The 16,681-nt window shown below is 42.8% G+C and overlaps 1 protein-coding gene across 1 annotated transcript in view; it reads left to right on the forward strand.

Moving 5' to 3' along the window:
* Positions 1–264: 264 nt before the first annotated feature.
* LOC311058213 (receptor-interacting serine/threonine-protein kinase 3-like) overlaps positions 265–16,681 on the forward strand; it is a 40,395-nt gene continuing 23,978 nt past the window's right edge. Inside the window, exon 1 of the mRNA XM_084075578.1 lies at positions 265–563. The gene's annotated coding sequence lies outside the window, so the exon portion shown is untranslated. The remainder of the gene's footprint in view (positions 564–16,681) is intronic.

The following is a 16,681-nucleotide window of genomic DNA, read 5'->3' on the forward strand; positions in this document are numbered from 1 at the left end:
TTTTTGGGGGCGGGTTGAAGTGTGTCATTCAGTCGATCTCTCTCTCTCTCTCTCTCTCTCTCTCTCTCTGTGCTGAAGCAGAATTAAAGGAAGTACCGCCCAACTTAAGGAAGTTACATTAGACTTTCGTTAGACCAGTTCAGGGCTTTGTCACTATTGGCCAATAGAAGGCTCTGTAGAAGACCTTACCCGATGAAGTGACGCAACTCTCCTGATATGGCTCTGCTGTGAATTGCATACATGCCAAGGCATGAAGACTCTGTGGTGTTTGGTCTGGCTTCAGCCACACAGCTCTCTCTCTCTCTCTCTCTCTCTCTCTCGCTCGCTCGCTCGCTCTCTCTCTCTCTCTCTCAGCTCAGCTCAATTGTTGTTTAAATCAGGAAGACACACCTCAGTGTTTTCACTGATAGAAACACTTTATTTACCAGCTATTAACTTCAAACAAGGACTTTACTTTGACATCTAAAGCTTTGACAAAACAACAACAAGACATTGAACAACTATCAGACTACAGACAGAACCTACTGACTCTTTAACTTGATGTGTTGAGCTGAATTCAGCAGGTAAGGCTAGCTGGAAACAATACAAATGTTTATAATATAACTGTATGACTGTATGGGGCACCACAATGCATTGATAGCATTCAAAGCCGGTGGTATGGTATACTATGAGATAATTCACTCTTTCACTATTTAAAACACACACACGCACGCAAGCACGCACGCACGCACGCACGCACGCACGCACACACACACACACACACACACACACACACACACACACACACACACACACTTCCTCTCTCTCTCTCTCTGTCTGTCTGTCTGTCTCTCTCTACTAGTAACACACCATTTACAGGAAACACTCTGAATGTAGAGATCCAACCTAGACTCTCTACTGAGTTTACTCCTCATTTAGTGTCAATTTTAGTGACTATCTACAGTAGCTCTGTAGATAAAGGTATTTTTGTTGCAGAACTGATTGCTTATGACAATATAATTAATAGCTGTAGAAAATAGTCTCTTGTAAGTTTGAAGCCTCAAGTTGTCCACTGCCCACGCCTTATTCTCATCGTGTTTAGGCACAAACACACATCATTTTGAAACAGAGCTGTCCAGTCCCTGAGCCTAGTTCATAACCCCAGGCTAGAGCCTGGGGTTATGAACTCTGATGGCTCAGATTACACTGACAAGGGCAAAGCAAAAAGCAGTCATTCTCGCTGGGTTTGAGGCTCCTGGGCTCCAAGGGCTCCTGGGGCCCTTTCATATATGATGGAATATGATTAAGGATTTCATATCATGCACACCCTACCTGTAACTTTCACTAGCACCCCCCCCCCCCCCCCCCCCTAAATAAATACATGCATATCGGAGGGCACGGTGGCGCAGTCGGTAGCGCTGTCGCCTCACAGCTAGAAGGTCCTGGGTTCAATTCCCACCGGGCACGATGTGGGCGCTGGGGGCGTGTGTCCTCCTCCGCGTCATCAGCGCCCATACCCTAGGTGGGGTTGGCGAAAGGGCCCACTCTGTGTGGAGTTTGCATGTTCTCCCCGTGTCTCTCAGCGGGTAGTTGATACCCTCACAAAAACATGTAGTAATCCTGGTCACTAAACTCCTCCCCCCTGACAGGGGGATGAGCCGTACCGTAGTGCATTCTTTGAGGCCAGCGATTGGCTGAGGTTTCTCCAGTCAATGTGGGAGGGATCAGATTAGCATTAGTCCCTGTTTGGACCATTTGCATGTCATTTACACATGACATGGTCAAAAGGTCCTGGGTTCGATCCCGGGCTTGTGCAAGGCCTACTTTACTTTAAACATAACACCAAGCAGTACATGTTGTAATCACAAACATCTTAATAGTTTGTTGTACTGTAGACCGACATGGTCTACAGTACATGGTCTGTAGACCGTGTACTGTACGACATGGTCCGATCTACAATCTACACTGTATGACATAATGCTCATACCCCATTCATTAACACAGAGATGTTATTAGACACAAAGCTATCCATGTCAACACGTCTTAATGTTCTAGGAGTCTCAACAGTTATAAGTGACTGCTGTTTGATCTAGCTGAAGAGGCAATTCATTGACCACAGTTTTGCACAACTTTAACATATCCCAGATCGATCGAAATATTAATCCACTGTGCTGACCAATACACCATGACATTGGAGTACAAAAAACGTTGCATTGTGAATAAGAACGTAATCACATTGTGGTTGCACTGTAATGCAACCATGTGCTATAAAGATGTAATCACAGGGCTACCTGCTTGATGTACTATAATTAAAAGTGCATTCAGGTCTATGAATTGAGTGCTAACATTTTATGTAAACATATTGGGGTGGCTGTGGCTCAGGAGGTAGAGCAGGTTGTCCAATGATCCGTGGGTCGGCGGTTCGAGTCCCGGCTCCTCCTCCTGTCCACATGTCGAAGTGTTCTTGGGCAAGACACTGAACCCTACACTGCCTCCAATGATTCGGTCGGCGCTAGCTTGCCACCATTGGTGTGTGAATGTGGGAAAAGTGGGGACGCTGGCGTCGACTGTTCGCCGCTCCACCTCCCAATGTCCCCTCCCTGTATGAATCAATGAACCATTGTAAAGCACTTTGAGTAAGTTTGAGTACTTAGAAAAGCGCCATAAAAATGCAATTCATTATTATTATCATTATATAACAGGACAACGGTGAAACAGTAAGCACAGCGCTGCAGGGACTCGAACCCTGTTCCCAGCAGAAACCAGGAGTACCTACTACCAGTGTTTGTTTGCCATGTTCACACCATGCCCTTACTTGCATGAAAATGTATGAAAAGATATGAATAACCTGGCTTTACCCACACAGCTTTCCTTTAGTAAAGCTGTAATCACACTATACAATAGCATAGTGATTCTCAGATTTTATATAGTATAAAAATCAGCTAGCCACTATAAACCCTATATACATCATCTATTTGAAAATAGCCAATCTACAAGCTCACAACCCCTCACAGGTGGTTAAATGTCTGAAAATACCCATGAACATGAATGCAATATATCAATAGAAAAAAATCATGTGTAAACAAAAAACATGAATTAAGGAAACACTGATGATAGTGAAAATCTGAAAGACACGTTTTGTTTAATGACTATATACTGTGTACAGATTAACGTGACGTTTGGACAAAATCTGTAGGAGTACTGTCAATTTTTTTTGTGTGCAAAAAGCGGCCTCCTGGTGGCGCTATAACAGGCCCATGTGTTTCGCTGCGATCATGCCAACGGTCCTGGAGATTAGCTGGTCACAGACAGACGGACGGACGGACAGGGTGCAAAACATACTCTCTGGCGGAGACAATAATATGAATGCATATCCCCTATCACAGTGGTTCTCAAACCTTTTCATTTCAAGGACCCCTATTTGAACATTTTCTACCTCTGGGACAGCAATCTATACTTTAAAATCCCAATCACTCATTTGATTTCTCACCATTTCCTCTGCTGTATCATTTGGCCTATAATCCATGTTACACATCGTCGCCTTGCTAAACTAATGGCCTATGTCATTTTTTAAACATTTTTCAGGAAAAATAAAAAACTGATCCAAAACAAAACTATATGATATTTCTTAATCATTTCACCCAAAATGTTTATAACAAATTATGACTATTTAAATAGAAATAACACAGTCTGTCAGTTATGTAACATAAGAGATTTAAATAGGTTTAAATAGGTTTAAATCGGACTTAGGCCAAAAGAAGAAAAAAAGTCCGAAATCAGTAAATAATTTGGCCTCACAAAACCATGTGACTTAGGCCAAAAAAAAGGCCTATTTTGTCCTAAGTCACACTAGGGAGTTAGGCCATTATACTAAAAGGGAGTGAACAGCATGATCCTTTTCAATTAGGAGATGGGCGATTTTACCAGAGGTGGCCAGTGTCATGAGGAGCTGACTTAGGCAAAAATATAATTTTCCTCAAAAAATTACTTAGGCCATTAGTTTAGCAAGGTGACGACATTATAGCCACTTTAAACCTTTTATCACCTGGTTGAAAATAGCCGATCTACAAGCTTGTAGATTGGCTATTTTCAAAAAATCTTCAAATGGTCAAAAACATATTCATTTTGTGTCCTTGACATGAAAAGGTTGGAGAACCACTGCAACAGCACACAGGATGAACATGTATTGAACAGCTTTCAGGCCTGCTGCCTGCATATCATTTAATATCTAAAATAATATGAACACACACCAGGGGATATCACAGTGGTTCTCTAAGAGCTGGATTTCCACTGCAGCTTTAGCACCACACTGTCATGTTAAATAACTGTACTGATGAACATGAAACTACATGAAAAATGTGTTAATATCTATAGCATACATGGGCAATTGGCGGCCCGGGGCCACATGCGGTCTGCAGGTTAATATCGGAATACTGATATATTATTGATTTCAGCTGTTTACAATTACAAACATGCAAACATGACGCGCTTAATTACTTCAGTCTATATTAGTCGCTTAATGACTGGTATTAAAATACTATTGTCTTTTTTATGTCCAATGTATTTGTATTTAAGTTCATAAAGTTGACATAAGTATAAATAAATGCATTAGGAATTCAATAAAAATGTTACTTTTCAGGATTCCAATTCAAAAGTAGACGATCTACAAGCTGGACCCTCATGGGTCCATTTGGTTCCATTTGTACACCCTCTCTTTGAGAACCACTGCCGTATCATATTATTAAAATAACTGTACTGATGAACTGTACTGGGGTCCCCAGAAAAATAGACATAATAGACATAAATAAACAGCTCAGATACAGTGATTAGAATCAACATCTACAATACATTACATTGTCTGAAACAGTCAATCACTAATTTGATTTCTCCTCATTTAGCATTTGGGTTGTATAAAATCATGCATGTTACACTGAGCAGTTTACAAACCCACACAACCCAGATGGAGGTAAACATGTGTTGACCAACACACCTTGACTCATGACCACAAAACATTAAACTGTCATGTTAAATAACAGTACAAAAACGGAGCTAGAGCTCTTTCCCTCAAACTGCTATATAATAAACAAAGCTAAACATATTTTAAATAATATGAAATATAAAATCGAGGCTGGTGATCAGTGATGTTCTGTGAATAATGATATGTGTCTAGCATGGACTGTTTGTTAGCTTTAAGCAGCTTTCAGCCCACTATAAACCCTACATCAGCTATTTGAAAATAGCCCTTAAGCTACAGGTTACAGACAGCCCAGTACACACTTATAACATCACAGATTGAGCTAATAATGAATCCACTGTGTTCAGCAACTCACCAGGTTATCTGAGCATACATTTGTTTGCTTTACCATGTTATAAACTGTCCCATAGAGCCTTTAAACCCCTCTTTAAATAAACGATGCTAACGCGCTACATTTTGTTAGCATTTCCTCCTTTCAACAAAGACCATTTTAAAATCATATTCAATAAAAAAAAATCTGGTCTTCCTTAGGGACTAAGGGGTATATAATGATCAATGATTATGTCCTATTAGCACAATTGGAGACATTAAACATCTGTTTACAAGGCACCTTACCTGTCTTCTTCTGCTGATGCTGCTGTCTGACATAAGCTCTCACCAATGCTTGCAGCGAGGTCTGCTTGCCTTTATTATGTCCCCCAAGATTTATTTGAAAATAGCAGATCTACAAGCTCACAATCCGTCATGATGTGACACGTTGTGTGCTTGTAGATCTGCTATTTTCAAATTGACTATGTATACAGTGGGTTTAAAAGGGCTCACACCCAGTCACTCGTTTCTCTCACAGAACCTGGCAACGCTGGCTGTGACAGGAGTCTGTGACAGAGATGTAAAAATCCACCCCTTGATGTCATCAAAACCATATAAAACATCAAATATAAACGTTGTTGGGTCCCAACCAGCACAAAGAGACCATCCGTGGGGGCTCCTGTGGCCCATATAGTCACTTCTTTTGGGATTTGTTTTCCCAGACCTTGTTGCTCGATTCTCTCGCAGAGTCTGGCAACTCTGGCTGCTCAAGGCTGTGGAAGAGATGTCCAAATCCAGGCCTTAACGCCATCAAAAACATATAAAACATAAAATCGAAATGTTATTGGGTCCTAACCAGCACCAAGGGACCATCATTGTTTGGTGGTGGGGGTCTATAATGAATTAAAAAGCATAGAGTGTTCCTGTCCATCTAAATGTAAACAAAGATGGCTGCCGTTGAGAAACTCAGAGAGAGTGAAGGGGGCGGGGACAGGCAAACAAGAGACATTTTCAGGAAGGTGGGGGCCTCTGGAGACTGGAGAGTGAATGGAGGTCTATGAGGGGGGCGACTGGAGACAAGGGGGCCCCCCTGACGTCTGGAGACCGACTGGAGACATGGTGTCTCCAGTCAAATTGCATGGCTGTAGACTCAAGCCCTGCGGGTAGTTGATACCCTCACAAAAACATGTAGTAATCCTGGTCACTAAACTCCTCCCCCATGACAGCCGGGGCGCCTGATGGAGGGGAAGGGAACTGGTTGGAATAACGTGTTCCTTCCAAGGGGCAAGGCTGAGATATTTACGATGAGGCCGACAAAATGGCCAGAGTGGCGCTGTTTTACCCTGCGCCGACCTGTGAGTTCAGAAAGAATTTATTTTAGCGCAAGTGAATGGGTTTTTTGACAAACTTTAGACTAGATTTTCTTACTGTAATAAAAATTGTCATAAATTCTATATGCTTCCAGTCGCTAGTTTAAAGTCTCCTTTCAATCATCAGGATATGCGTTTTGCTAAATTATGGTTCTATTTATTATAAAATTGACGATAAAGTAGGCTATTCTCTAGGAGGGGCGGGATGATTTGATTGACATGCTACACAACCAATAGCATTCATTCCCCGCCCCCCGCTCTTGATTGACAAGTTACCCAACCAATAATGGTCTGAACTCATTCTGACGCGTATTGAAAGATGGCGGACCTACAGTCTTGCAGCAAAGGCTTCGTTTTCGGTCTGTAGAAAGCAGCGGAGGGGGTTTGTCCATCTCATTTATACAGTCTATGGTTCCTTCCACGCGCTACGTCCAACCAGGGAAACTCCCCCCTGTCAGGTGACAAGAAGGTCAGTTGGCTCTCATGCATTGAAGGAGGCATGAGCTCGGCCCTGGCCTCCCTAGGCTGGTGAGGGGAGTGTAGTGCCCAGGATCACTTAGAAAATTGGCACCGGGTGAAAAATAAGGGTTACAAAATCGTGGGATAAAAATTATAAGAAAAATAAAATAAAATAAAAGCATATTTTTTCAAATCTTTCTTTTAGGGGGGCCTGAAAAATTGGCGGCCCCAGGGCCCTTGCAGGGTTAATCCAGATATAAATTATTATATTAGGAAACATACATTAACCACTTTAGCCGTATTTTATACATAGGCTATTTGAAAATAGCCGATCTACAAGCTCTCAATGCGTCGCATAGCGGCGCGTTGTGAGCTTGTAGATCTGCTATTTTCAAACATTTTAGTATTTTTTACTTTTGGTACTTTAAGTACATTTGAATACCAATACTTTTGTACTTTTACCCAAGTGCATTTTGAAATCCAGACTTTTACTTGTAACAGAGTACTTCCTCATTGCAGTATCGATACTTTTACTTAAATAAAAATAAAACATTGAGTACTTTTTCCACCACTGTAAAGCACCCACAGTGTAAACACCTGCTTTAACTAATGAATGGATTGTAACAAATTGGTGTAAATGTTATTTTAAAGGAGCTGTCAGTGATATTCAATGAGGCCAATTAGGGTTGTCCCGTATTAAAAAACATATTCAAGTTGTCCCTTAAGGTTATTTTTGTATTTAAATGACAGTATCCAACATGAATATAGCTTATTTTTTTTCACTTATCACAAGTTAGTGCAGCGTGGGATCAAAACAAAATATAAATATTAAAGCTCATTCAGTGGTGCACAAAATAACCATGTAAACAAATTAAGTGCAGAATCGTAATGCAAAATTATTGTCTTATTTTTTTAAAGCAAAAATAAAGAAATAAGGTTTTCCCATTCAGACACTAGCATAACATTTATGTCTGCATTTCATTTCACTAGCAATTTCATTGCTAGTGAAATTTACAGGTATGGTGTGTATGATATGAAATATCATACTCCATCATATATGGAAGGGCCCCAGGAGCCCTTGGAGCCCAAGAGCCCTTGAAGGGCCTCAAACCCAGCGAGAATCACTGCTGTAAATACAGAGGGGCCCACACATTTGATATTTGATTAACCTATACATTTGATTTTAGTAAATTGTCGATGGCCGCGCGGTCCAGTTCCATCGAAGGGCCCCTAACAGCCCAGGGCCCTGGGGGCCACGGCCCCGGCGGCCCAATGGCTAATACAGCCCTGTCTGCAAAGTAACTAACTAAAGTTAATTGTAGTGGAGTAAAAGTACAATATTTGCCTCCGAGATGTAGTGGAATAGAAGTTAAAGTACTGAAAATTGGAAATACTCCAGTAAAGTAAAAAATACCTAAAAATTGTACTTAAGTACAGTACTTGAGTAAATGTACTTAGTAACTTTACACCACTGGTGCTTTTTGCTTTGCCCTGCTGTCAGTGTAATCTGAGCCATCAGAGTTCATAACCCCATGCTTTAGGCTCAGGGACTGGACAGGTCTGTTTCAAAATGATGTGTGTTTGTGCCTAAACACGATGAGAATAAGGCGTGGGCAGTGGACAACTTGAGGCTTCAAACTTACAAGAGACTATTTTCTACAGCTATTCATTATATTGTCATAAACAATCAGTTCTGCAACAAAAATACCTTTATCTACAGAGCTACTGTAGATAGTCACTAAAATTGACTCTAAATGAGGAGTTAACTCAGTAGAGAGTCTACTAGACAGACAGACAGACAGACAGACAGACAGACAGACAGGAAGTGTGTGTGTGTGTGTGTGTGTGTGTGTGTGTGTGTGTGTGTGTGTGTGTGTGTGTGTGTGTGTGCGTGCGTGCGTGCGTGCGTGCGTGCGTGTGATAAATAAATAAATAAATAAGATAAAGTAAATAAAATAATGCTTTGAATTTGTTTTTAAAATAATGCTAACAATGCATGATGATTTGAACCAGCTAGATTTACCCTTTGTTTATGCCATATGACATCAACAAGTTGTATAGTAATAGTTGAAATTAGGCCTTAAATGTAAACTTTACCTTATTTCAGACCATTTCCCAAATAGTCCAGCTCTATATGTAATTTCGTTCAAATTTTAGGAAAACTATACATTTTTGGAAACTTCAGAGTATAACAAATCAGAAAATCCATGATTCCATTTGCGCAGAAGCCAATATGGTGGCCATCTTGGATTTTGCAAAATGGCGACCTTTGAATATTCGTTTTTCAATATCTCGACTTCTAGATTACGTAGGATCTGGATTCTAGTGGCTAAATCTACATTTTTAGGGTCAGGAAATCCAATGGTGCTAATTAAAAATATTTACAAATTGTTCAATTTTGTAGCAAATCGCACTTTCTGCGTTTGATGCAGCTAAGCTACAATTGCTAGACCCATTGAAAGGGTTCAAGAAGAGTGGAGAGAGTTGTAAGCACATTACTCAAACCTGGTGTCTTTGATGGTTTTTATTTACTATACAAACATTACAAACATAATCTAGTCTAAAACTTAGTTACCAGTTAGCAACGGTTAGCACTTTAGGCACCGGTTAGTGGATAAATAACCAACGGTTAGTTTACCAACTAGTGGTTAGGTTAGTGGTTAGTTAGTTAACCTACGGTTAGGTAATAAAACCTGAGAGAGAGAGAATAAGCACATAACACACAGAGTATTAAGGATATGACTTCACATCAGACGCACACATCACAAGTACAAAATTACAATGTTACTCACTATTGGTCTCTCACTCTCTTGCAGGATCTCGGTAAGTTACTTTAAAACCCATATTCAGAGTAACCCACGGCACAGTTCCTTCCGAATCTGAAGTCCTGTACCCAGACAGCCTATTATATCAACTTCACACATAAGGTCCGCCTTTAGGGCAGGTCTTAAGCAACAGGAAGTTCTGGTTACCCACAAGGCTTTGCGCTTAGTCATGTACTGCTACTTATCACACAAGGGCTGGCTAGCTCTGGCCTTCTGCCCTGTCCACCTATTGTTTCTTATCTCACAACCTTCCCCCGCTTGGTATGCAAGGAACCCTTTGAAGCTGCTAGCTCACCAGGGGGTCTATTATGCTAAGGTTCCACTAGACCAACTCACCACTTTCTCCAACAGGACATTTGAAACAACGTACATTACTATCTCATTAATAATAATCCGCAATTATCTTTCATAATCATAGATTATTTCCACACCTGCCACCTGTGTGTCTGATCTAGATCCAGGACACACACAGAACACTCCTCGTGAGCTTTTTTGGCTCTTTAGATAACGGCTCGGTAAAACAATTGTTTAGTATGGCTCTCTGTAAACTGCTCTGATCCCATACTCATACAGATTACATTTTCAACACACATTTCACACATTGTCTCTAAGTGGCTCCAAACCCATATTTTGAAACAATTAACAGTTCAACTTAATGTTCTCAATTTGTTTGAAATACTTTTTGGACATTGTGGCTAATATTTGATCTCAAATTGACTTTACTTCATAGTAAATCATGACCAATTTAATTTAGCAACAATTCTTTTCCACTAGTTTATCCCTGAGATCTTTTCCTAAATCCCAGGACAAATTAACTTTAATTGTAGTTATTATCTACATTTAAGCATGAACCCTCCAGGGCCCATTTGTTTGACACCCACGTGTCTTGTCTTTTCTTCTCTCCTCCCACTAAATCAATGTCCTATTTTAGGGCATGTTGCCATGGTAACTGACATTGTAATTTGGGCAAAAGGGTTAAAAGATTATTAAAATAGTTGATCTACAATTTCACCTTAAGAAACCTTAACTTAAACTTCAAGCACACATACAAAAATGCTTCTTATACAATCAACAAATAATAATTCAAACGGTTTGGTTACTCAGATCATGAGTCAAACATCAGTAAAGAATATATTTTGTTGGGCGGAAGAACCTTCCAACCATTGTTTGCATTTTGAACTTAGTGGCATAGTTTTGGAAGTTACAAGTAGCTTAATACATTTCATTATGCGTTAAGTTATTTCTTCTGTGGTAATATTGCAAATCCTAGAAATGATACATTCATTTACAAAGTATATCTCGAAATTCCTATGTAAACAGTCGCTCAAATAAGACATTTCGATTTTTTAGACACCTCGTATGGTGTCTTTTCGCTTCTCGTCCGCACTGCGTACCACTGTCCCAGCCAATAACTGGATAGACCTGTGAGTCAAGCCGCACAGGCTTGAACCAGTCCAGTCACTAGGGTCGCTTTCACATGGACTCTGCCTCTTGGCAGCGCTGCTCCTCGCCGAGGGTAGCAGCGAGGAATGTCAGTTCGTTCGCCAGTGTCACGTTGCTGGCACCACCAACCGCCAGTGGGACTGCTTTTCCAGCAGCACCCAGCTGCGGGCTTTTCTTGGCCGCTGCCAAGAAAGAGCGTGGGGCTTTGCTCCCCTCCGCAGAGGGTGAAGAAGGCTTATCTTTTATCTTCACCTTCTTTTTTCTAATTATTCCAGCCCCACCAGGACGAAGCATTCTCTTTGCCTGGATCCTGGCGGTAAGAACCGAAATGACCTGACGTAGCACCCCGCCCCTCTCTTTCCGAGCGGGCGCTCGCATGTCAGGCCACACCCACTCAGACTTCCTTCTGAGTGGTTTTGGGGGTGCTGGGTTGGCGCCCAGCCCCCGATCTCGGACAGACTCTGGTCTGCCTTTGGCTTGTCGCCTGCTCCCAGGCCTGCCACCTTTGTGAACTGGAGGCTCAGAGGAAACGCCGCTTTCAGCTGGTAGCCTGCCACCGCATAATTTTACCTCGACTGGTCTGCAAACCAAGGTTTGCCTCCTGCCACCGTTGTGAACTGGAGGCTCAGAGGAAACGCCGCTTTCAGCAGGTAGCCTGCTACCTTGGTTACCCGGGGGCTCCGTAGGACCACCCAGCTGGCTGGCCATGGCTCCTTCTCCAGCAGCTACTCCCTGGACCTCCTCCGCGATGAGTGGATCAGTGTAGACGTCCTCTGACGCCCTCGCCAGCGCCTCTCCTGGTGCAGCATTTCCAGTTGCGACATCCAGTGGCTGGCACCCCTCAGCGTTGATTGGTTCGGTGGCGACGTCCTCTGACGCCCTCGCGGCTCCATCGACCATCTCCTCTGCAGCTTCTCTCGCGACCTCCAGTGGCAGCTCCACCGCGCCCGCAGCTTGGTCTGCAGGAGCAGCAACGCCGTCTGATGGCACCTCCTTCTCAGCAGCTGTCACGACCTCTCCTCCAGCTGTCACGACCTCCCCGGCTATGAGTAGGTCGGTGACGACGTCCTCTGACGCCCTTGCCGGCGCCTCTCCTGCGGCCTCTGGTGGATGGTATCCCTCTGCGTTGAGTGGGTCCTCCTCCGTGGCTGTCACGATTGACGCCTCTGTGAAGTCATCGACCTCCGATGGCACTCCCTCCTCGGCCGCCGACTCCTCTGCGACGTTGACTCCCGGCACGGTTCCCCCCGGAACCTTCTCAGCGTCGTCTCCTGGTGCAGTAGTGGAAGCATCTAGAACGACTTCCATGGCAGCAGCGGCGATGGCTGCTTGTACAGTGGGAGTAATTTTCTCACCTCCCTCTGCAGCGTAGAATGGGACCCCCGGGCAGGACCCTGCGTTCCCCCCTGGAGTGGTGCCATCTGGGTTGGCTCTGAGGACTGCTGGCCCAGTTGATCCAGCTGTAGGTGTGACATTCCGACCCCCCTTTTCAGCGACCGGCTTATCTGTAGGACTGGTGATTCCAACCCCCTCTCCAGGTACAACGGGCTTTGCTGCTATCTCTGTGGGGGAGGTCATTCGCTCTTCCCTCACAGCAGGGGATTCACACAATTCGGGCTGTGTGAAGCGGGACCCATATTCTTCCTGGATCGCATGTTCCGCCTCAACCCAGACCTGCTTACAGGCCTCTTTTATGTTGCGTATCTCAGATTTGTCGGCAGGACGACGGGCTCTTCGCACAGAATTTAAAGTCATTTCGAGTACTTTAAAACATTCGTCCCTGAACCAATGTAACGCTGGACTTATCTCTTCTGTCGGTAGATCACAAAGGATATTGGCCATATACTGAGCTTTTTCCATCAAGACTGCCAGAGCTGCCTCACACTTTGGGAGCTCTTCTGAGCCATATTCATCAAGCGGTGGCCTATTGCTCCGATAGTCTGCCGCTATTTCTCTCACCTCCAATTCTGACTGTGCTGCTCTCAACCTTTTCCTTAACTCTGCCATGTTCCCCTTTTTTACCTCGCCTGCTTGGCTACAGGCTTTAGGTAGGCCTTTTTTAGTTAGTCTTAATTCAATAGGCTGTGAAAGCTATCGTCAGTTCTTTTGGCAAGTAGTAGTGTTGTTCAGCCTTTAGCTCATAACAACAATAATTAATTAACACTGTGTTTAACCTGTAATAGCACCCACCCTGTAGCATTCTATGCAAGAAGCCTGTTAATGGTCTATTCACATTTAGTTATTTTGTTAATTAATACTGGAAGGATTTATTTAGCTCTACCAAAGTAAATAATAGCATTTAACCCACAATGATGACTTAATCCACTGCTATCGTAACTAACCATCTAGTTGCTCACAGTTTTAGTCTATCATAAAGTCTGGTTAACCATGGTATTACACTAGAGGTAGAAAACCTCCCCCACCCCTTATCAGTACACAATGGCCTTTAACTCCCAATTATAAGATCACCTCATAATCACTGTCTTTTAGTCTAATTTTTAGCTATATTGCAGTGGCTAAAGCCTAGTTAAACCATGAATACTATTTTAAAGTTTGTCTAATCGGCTTAAAGCAAGCATCTATGATTAGATTATTAGCTTAGCACTGTCTTGTAAGTGAACAAAGACAATGCTAATTTTACTCCCCCACCAGAAGTGGCAGTTAGCTTTTATGCTAGACAATAGAGCTACTTGGCTTGCTGTAAAGTAGTGACGCTATAAGGTAGCTCTCAGGACAGATAGCTGACTGCTGGACCCACCCCTGGTTTAACGCTAAACACCTTTAACGGTAGCCTTGAGCTACAAACCTTGTGGTTAGCTTCTTAGCTCCTTCCTCCTCTCCTCATCTTAGCTCAGACAATAGAATAGTTAGCACGCAGCGTTTCACTCTAAAGTCTTTGTTCTCCACGGTCTTCGCAGAACTGTGGGGCTTTGTTCATAGCAACCTGATAGTGAGTCTCTTCCCGGTAGGTTCCTCGGGCCCGTACGGTATTACTGCCTCGGTCCTAGCGTTGTGTAGGCCGCCGGCTCCGTGTATCCCCCTTCGCCTCCGTGGTTCAGATGACTCCTCTCGGTTGTTGCTGTGTTAGTTGAGGCCCTTTGTCCCCTTTGTTCACACACTACTAGCACTGGTTCATTAAGCCAGCGTTAGTTTTGTGAGCCTATTTTTAAACCTGTCTCATAACCAGGCCAAATAGTATTATTTTGTTTCAACTAACTCCTCATCTTAAAGAGACAGTATAGTTATACGTTCCGCTTCAAGCGCCTATACATAGGCTACCACGGCTTTATCTGTGTCATATCTTTACAACAACACAGCATCACTTAATTATATCATCCGCTTCCAGGGCCTAATACTTTCATAGGCTACCACGGGTTATAACTTTTCAAGTGATTCATTCGACACTAGTTGTCCCTTTTAGACACACTAGTGGTTTAATTACTGTGAACATTTAAACTCTGTTAAACGACTATGTAATCAATCCTTGCAACTAGTTGGCACACTAGCGATCAATTACTGTGAACATTTAAACTCTGTTAAACGACTATGTAATCAATCCTTAAAACTAGGTGGCACACTAGCGATCAATTACTATGAACATTTAAACTCTCTGCGTTTGATGCAGCTAAGCTACAATTGCTAGACCCATTGAAAGGGTTCAAGAAGAGTGGAGAGAGTTGTAAGCACATTACTCAAACCTGGTGTCTTTGATGGTTTTTATTTACTATACAAACATTACAAACATAATCTAGTCTAAAACTTAGTTACCAGTTAGCAACGGTTAGCACTTTAGGCACCGGTTAGTGGATAAATAACCAACGGTTAGTTTACCAACTAGTGGTTAGGTTAGTGGTTAGTTAGTTAACCTACGGTTAGGTAATAAAACCTGAGAGAGAGAGAATAAGCACATAACACACAGAGTATTAAGGATATGACTTCACATCAGACGCACACATCACAAGTACAAAATTACAATGTTACTCACTATTGGTCTCTCACTCTCTTGCAGGATCTCGGTAAGTTACTTTAAAACCCATATTCAGAGTAACCCACGGCACAGTTCCTTCCGAATCTGAAGTCCTGTACCCAGACAGCCTATTATATCAACTTCACACATGAGGTCCGCCTTTAGGGCAGGTCTTAAGCAACAGGAAGTTCTGGTTACCCACAAGGCTTTGCGCTTAGTCATGTACTGCTACTTATCACACAAGGGCTGGCTAGCTCTGGCCTTCTGCCCTGTCCACCTATTGTTTCTTATCTCACAACCTTCCCCCGCTTGGTATGCAAGGAACCCTTTGAAGCTGCTAGCTCACCAGGGGGTCTATTATGCTAAGGTTCCACTAGACCAACTCACCACTTTCTCCAACAGGACATTTGAAACAACGTACATTACTATCTCATTAATAATAATCCACAATTATCTTTCATAATCATAGATTATTTCCACACAAATGATCAATGGCACAGATTTAGTCATAATCCTTGATTTTGGGGGAAACAATGTAATATTCATTTTTCCACTATTTTGACTTCTAGATTACATAGGATCATGATTCAAGTGGTTAAATCTAAATTTTTCAGGAAATCCAATGGTGCTAATTAAAATCAGTGATCAATAGCACATATTTACATAACAAACTAGAATTGTAATATATGATTATTTGAAGAGACAGAGAGACAGATGATTTCTGTCATTGACACAAGGTTGCGTCATTTATTTACACAAACACAAACTAGACCAGTCTATACATCATCCTCACTATCATCATTGCTGTCACTAGCCAATGTATCTTGACAGTCTTCATCATTTTGGCAGTCAGCAGTACACTGACATAGCTCCGTACAGGGTAGCCCCACTGATCGGTGCCGTGTCATTGTTCCGACGACTCATTGTTCCGACGGTTACTAACCCTATACCTAACCCTAACCCTAAACGCACGCGAAAGCCACGTAGTCGGAGTAATGGGATGTCGGACTTATCCAGTCCCCCACTGATCTGCACGAACATCTACGTGAAGAACAGTCTGCTTTACAGTGACATCTGACCATCTCAATGATTGCCTCTGGTGCTGGGAGGGACTCAGTTGTAACTGGTTTCAGCTGGCCGTCCTGGTCCTTGTAGTAGCCATTGTTGAGTGGGTCAAGGAACTCCTGCTGAGCAATGTGGACTCTCACCCTGCGTTTTAACAGCGGGCAACTCTCGGGCGATGCCGGGCAACATCGCCCAAAATATAAAGAAAGTCTATGAGAGCCGGCGATCGGGCGAAGTGGGCGGGGGGGCGATGAAAGATGGATTTTCTTTATCTTTTTGGGCGATAACA

This window comes from Gymnoscopelus microlampas, assembly GCF_963454915.1.
Source record: "Gymnoscopelus microlampas genome assembly, chromosome: 13".
In the NCBI taxonomy this organism is placed as follows: Eukaryota; Metazoa; Chordata; class Actinopteri; order Myctophiformes; family Myctophidae; genus Gymnoscopelus; species Gymnoscopelus microlampas.